Source organism: Sceloporus occidentalis, unplaced genomic scaffold (genome assembly GCF_023333645.1).
Source record: "Sceloporus occidentalis isolate IW3139 unplaced genomic scaffold, rSceOcc1.0.p SCAF_26, whole genome shotgun sequence".
In the NCBI taxonomy this organism is placed as follows: domain Eukaryota; kingdom Metazoa; phylum Chordata; class Lepidosauria; order Squamata; family Phrynosomatidae; genus Sceloporus; species Sceloporus occidentalis.
In genome coordinates, this window is record NW_028317006.1 from 14,424,256 (window position 1) to 14,430,255 (window position 6,000).

Sequence of the window (6,000 nt, forward strand, 5' to 3'; positions counted from 1 at the left end):
TGACTGTGCCTGTGTTTTTAGTGGAAGTTTTGTTTTGCTTTTTTACAGCTGTGCAGTTTTTGTAGAACTATTGCCACAAATGTTGTAAAGCAATGCTGATATTTCAATTCTGATCCAACAACAAAATGGGATCTTACACACACAACAAAGTAACACAGGTAAAGTAATGAAAACTTGATTGGTAAGCTGTATATCGGTGTATGAATTCAGTCTTCTAGAATGTGACAGTTCCCCTTTAAAAGGTACTCGCGAATTTACTGTGAATTTGAAAAATATTACGGTCTAAAGCATATGTCGGTGTAAGTCTAAGTTTTAAGATATAGGACCAACGCATTAGAAAAGTTGTATGTTTATTTCCTGTGATCTTCCAGTTTCACAAACCTACTAGCAGGTCTAATTTGACAGTCCCTTTATTATCTACGGCTTTTAACAAGACAAAATGATGTATTTTATTTACACAATATATACATTTATGTTTCCTATACATATTATTGAGACTTTCAGGTTTGAAGAGGAGAGAAAAAAAGCTTATCCTTAACATATCACCGTTAAGAGATGATGATGTCAATCCAACTTAATACGATGGACCATGGAACTCCTGTGGCTTGACTCAGAGACTCTGGCTGTAGCCCTGCTTACCTGGGGTCTCTGCCACCCATTGGCCACCCCCACTAAGGTTGTCTAGGGCCCCACCCCTCCACAAAGCCACTCCCACAGAAGAGGGAGCTCTCCTACTGACATTGACTGTCGGCCATTCTTGGAACATCTGCCAAACTTTAATAATTTGATATTTTGTTCCAAAAACCAACTCAGTCAGAACTGATTGATTGTCCATTCACTTCTTTTTTAGATCTTCTTTCTTAAACAAAAACGTGGGAACTCACTGGAGACAAACTGATTGTTTTGCATAATTCTTTTCTCCCTTTTATGCGTTGTTATTGCCTATACCAAGTAGGAATCTTGTAATCACAGCCTTTGACGCAAATCAAGTCTTTATTTACATGATAGCAACACTCTGCAGAATGGATAAAAGGTGCATTTTACTTCTAAAGAATTCCACGCTCTGTAAAGTGTCCATGAAGCTAAAAAAAATAAATACCCATCATATTCTGGAAGGCCAAAAAAAAACAAGCTAATGCTACAAAGTGTTCATTTTTGGTGTATAGGAAAGGTCGAGCCATAACCTGGAATAGATAGTCCTGGGTGTGACAGCCTGAGGCATTGCGATTGATACTAAGGCAGTGGAGGACAGATCTCCGAAGTCCATAGATTTCTTCACGGGGTAGTACTGTGCCAGCTAACATATCACACCGCACAGAAAGACTTATGAGGAAGTGAGCTCCTGGTGCTGCGTTTCCTCTGCTGATGTTTTGCATGCCTGTGGGTTCAAGTCAGGAAAACTATATAAGGATTACATACAAACACAATTATTTCTAACTGTTTCTAATGCCTGGGCTAATAGAAACCCCTCACCGGGGTTGGACTGGGGATTTAAATTGATGATGCCACTTTAAGGGCAGCGGCTGATAAAATAACATATCTGCTGCGCTCTTAACACTTTTGCATGTATTCAGCTGAGGGTCACAATCTAAAGAATGGGTTTTTTGCGTTACCACCAATATGAGTACGTAGAGAGCGCCATCTGGAATCAGCCCAAGGATCCTTTTCCAGTTTGCCCAACAGCCATTCTGGGCCCGAGCTCACCTGTGGGATTGTGAAACCATACATTTCCAGAGTACTGCATACAGGCACAGTAAGAACACAATGAAGATGGTGGCTGCTATCAGACCTGGAAAAACAAAAAGTAGACAAAAAGAGGAGATTAAGACCTGAAGAGGACAGCCATAGACTTGATGTAATTTAATCGTCTAGGTGACATCACAAAGAAGTCCTTTAATTTTGTGTACTCCTGGGCTAAGGCTCTCCTCCTCACTCATCACCTCTTCCTTTTCCCGTCTACAAGATTTCACTCGAGCTGCCCCATATCTCTGGAATCTACTCCCAAGGAACCTTCAGCATTCTCCCTCCCTCCCAACATTCAAGAAACATCTAAAAACCCACTTCTTCAGAGAAGCCGCACCATCTTAGCTGCTAGAACTTCCTTGTCATCGATAAAACCCCCACAATACCTCTCACCCTTTCTCTATGCCTTATGTTTGTCACCCCATTTCCCTCTAGATTGTAAGCTTGCCAGCAGGGCTCTCTCAACCAAATGTATCGGTTTGTCTTAGTCTGTCAATTCTTGTCTTGTCATATCCCTTGAATTTATGTATTGTATTAAGCGCTGCGTAAACTGTTGGCGCTATATAAATAAAGGATAATAATAATAATAATAATAATAAACCAACCTTCCTTTTTGAGGCAGAAAATATCTAAATAGGTGTTTTCTTACCAAGTAACTAAGACATTACAAGTGGACCTTTAAGAAGAGTATATTCACTTTGATTCATTTCAAAGGATACATAGAAACAATGTCCGATGGTGGACAAGTACCATTTGGCCCATCTAGTCTGCTTTGTGTTTTCAAGCTAAAAAAAACAAACCCTCAAGCCTTATTCGGACCATGCGCTTATATTGAGCATCTTGTCTATCCCAAGCGTGTTTGCATTCCCTCGCCGTATTAACCTATAACATGTCTGCTGGAAGTTCAAGACCTCTTGTCTCAATACTTCTTCTCTTTTGAAATATACCTCCCTCTCCTAGCCCTACTATGGAGGAATAGTCTACTAGGTGTGAAAGTAAATGCAAGCAATCTAAATTTTCTTTCAATACCAATAGTGTAATCTCGCAAACCGGGCCCTCTTGAACTAATCTATAGGTTCATCTTAGTCTGTCCATTTCCAGTTTTGTCAGACCCTTTAAATGTATGGACTGTAAGACGCGCCATGGAAATTGTTGGCGCTATAGAAATAAAAGGTATTATTATATATATATATATATATACCGTATTTGCTCGATTATAAGACGAGGTTTTTTTCAGAGCAAATGCTCTGAAAAATACCCCTCGTCTTCTAATCGGGGTCGTCTTCTAATCAGACCTCAAATAGAGGTCTGATTAGGAGACTAAGATCCAGATCCCCCGCACCGCTGCAGGGGACCTGGATCCTCCTGTCTCACCCGACTCCCCCCCCATCCCATCATACACACACTTACCGGTGCTTCCTGCTGTGTTGCCGGGACAGCGGGTTGACGTCTACGCAATCCGCGTAGACAACGTCCGCTGCAGCCGGAAGGAGGTGTGGCTAGCAGCGGGGGTTGTCTGCGTCCGTCGCATAGACCTTCCCCGACTGTCAGAGATCAGAGTTCCCCGCACCGGTGCGGGGAACTCTGATCTCTGACAGCCGGGGAAAGTATACGCGACGGACGCATACAAACCCCCGCTGCCAACTCCACCTCCTTCCGGCTGCAGCAGAAGGCGACGTCAACCCGCTGCCCCGGCTGGAAGCACCGGTAAGAGAGGGCTGAGAGGGGAGAGAGGAGAGAGGAGAGGAGAGGAGAGGGGAGGGGAGGGGAGGGGGGGGAGAGAGTGTGTGTGTGTGTGTGTTAGTTAAATGGGGGCATAGGGCATTTCTGGAGTGGCGTTAAGGGGGCATTTAATAGAGCACTCTGCCTCCTGAAATGCCTTATACCTCCCTATATGCCACTCTGCCCCATAATATGCCTTTTAACCCCCTAAATGCCAGAGTGGCATATAGTGGTATAAGGCATTTCTGGAGGCAGAGTGCTCTGTACAATGCCTTTTAACTCCCTTAATGCCACTCTGCCTCCTGAAATGCCTTATACCTCCCTATATGCCACTCTGCCCCATAATATGCATTTTAACCCCCTAAATGCCAGAATGGGATATAGGGGTATAAGGCATTTCTGGAGGCAGAGTGGCACATAGGGGGTCAAAAGGCATACCATGGGGCACAGTGGCATATAGAGGGTTAAAAGGCATATCATGGGCCACAGTGCCATATTGGAGTGGCAAGCCTGGGGGCAGATGTGCGTAACTGGGGGACAGGTTGGAAAATACAAGAAATAAAAACAAAAAAAATCTTTTTCTCAATCATAGCTTTTATTAAAAAAAATAGTTTACATGAATTAACATTTACTGGTAAAACTTTTTTCCTTTGGGGTCGTCTTATATTCAGGCTTTTTCTTTGTTTCCTAAGTTAATATTCAGATTTTGGGGGGTCGTCTTATAATCAGGGTCGTCTTATAATCGAGCAAATACGGTATATATATATATATATATATATATATATATATATATATATATATATATATATATATATATCCAGGGCCGGCCCGACAATGGAGCCGAGTGGGGCAACCGCTCCAGGCGGCACTTTTGAAGCCCTTTTTTTTTTTTTTTTTAAGCGAAAGAGAGAGAAAGGGGCGCCCAGTGGTTTTCACTTACCAAGCTGTAAGGGGCGCCCCTCTCTCTCTCCTCTGCGGCGAGTCTCCCTGTTCGGTCTCGGTGCCGGCTTGTAATGCCGAGTGCCGGAAGATTTCCGGCGCTCAGCATTACAAGCCGGCACCGAGACCAAACAGGGAGACTCGCCGCAGGACTGCTGAAAGGTAAGTACAAGGGGGGGCCCATTTTGCCTTGGGCCGGCCCTGTATATATTATACACATTATTATATGTGTTGAAGCCAGTGAAAGATGTCTGTGGGACAGGGAACAATGTAATTTCAAATAGTAAATACAGTTGCTCCTAAAAGGTGTATTTTTTTTTTATTTTTTTTTTTTAATACAAAACAAAAAGTTACCCAGAACCGGGGCCATTTATGTGCTTAAATCTGGGATGCATGGTTTTCGATTTTATTTTTGTTAAAAGTACAAAGCTTTGAAATTAAGTGGAATAGGCGTGGTAACAAAGTTAAGTAAGTTGATTTTATCATTTTTACGTGTTGTCTACCCCTGGCTCGGAAAGAAGCAAACCATATGGAATGAAGGTTCTTATCAGCCAAGACAGGAAAGAGGAAATCATTTTGAAGACAGGAAGGGAATCTGAAAAGTAATCATTAAGCAGAACCAGCAGAGATATACGAAATCTTCTACCTGGTATCAGTCCGCTACGGGGCCCAGGCTCAACGGTGCTGGTAGTGCTGTTGGTCGGGTATATTGGGGATATCCATGTCCAGCCGTCAAGGGATCCAGGCAGACTGGGGGCTTCTACCCCTCTCTCAGAGATCGTTAATGCATCTGTCTGTAGAGCAGAATAAGAAAGCAATCAGAACTACAGAGCATTGGCCCACATATTTTACATTAGATACCAGTAACCTAACATTGCCCCATACAAGGGACTCTAGCCATCATATGCACCTTAATGTATCCCATAGCTGCGTGGTCCCTTTACATTTTTGTGTTGTCCCCCTTTCAAATGTGATGGGGGATTCTGCAGCATTCCCCCATATGCATTTGCCCCCTTTCCCCCCAGGTGTTTTCTATGCGTTAGGTTTTTTCGGTCAAATACATGTCCATGCATGTGATATGCCACTCCTACAGGGCTTCAAGCAGCCAATCAGTGGCAAGGAGAACAGCTGCAGGGCTGCAGCTTCTACCTCAGGTAAGTGGGGTCTCCCCCATTTTTTAATTTCAGAGAATACATATTTAATTAATCCCAGAGTAACATAAAGAGACAATTTTCTAGTTAACCTCTCCTCTTCCTTCTGCAGACAGCTCCTTTAAATTACTTTCACAGCATGCTTTATTACCCCCACTTCATAAAAAAATTAAAATAAACTGGACCGAAGATGAGTTACCATTATTCTATTTTGTATATAAACCTTATTATACTGGAATAATGTTTCCAAATATAGGCAGCAGCAGCGATCTTGTTTACATAAACCAACCTCGTAAAGGGAATTTCTTTTCACATGAATCACTGTTCAAAGATATTAGTAACTTATATCCAGTTAATTCTGGGGTATCATTTTGTTTAACGATTTTAACACTAAAATACACTTTGTGACTCTGTGAGAAGGGCTTTAGTGTAGCTCGGTTTCAAC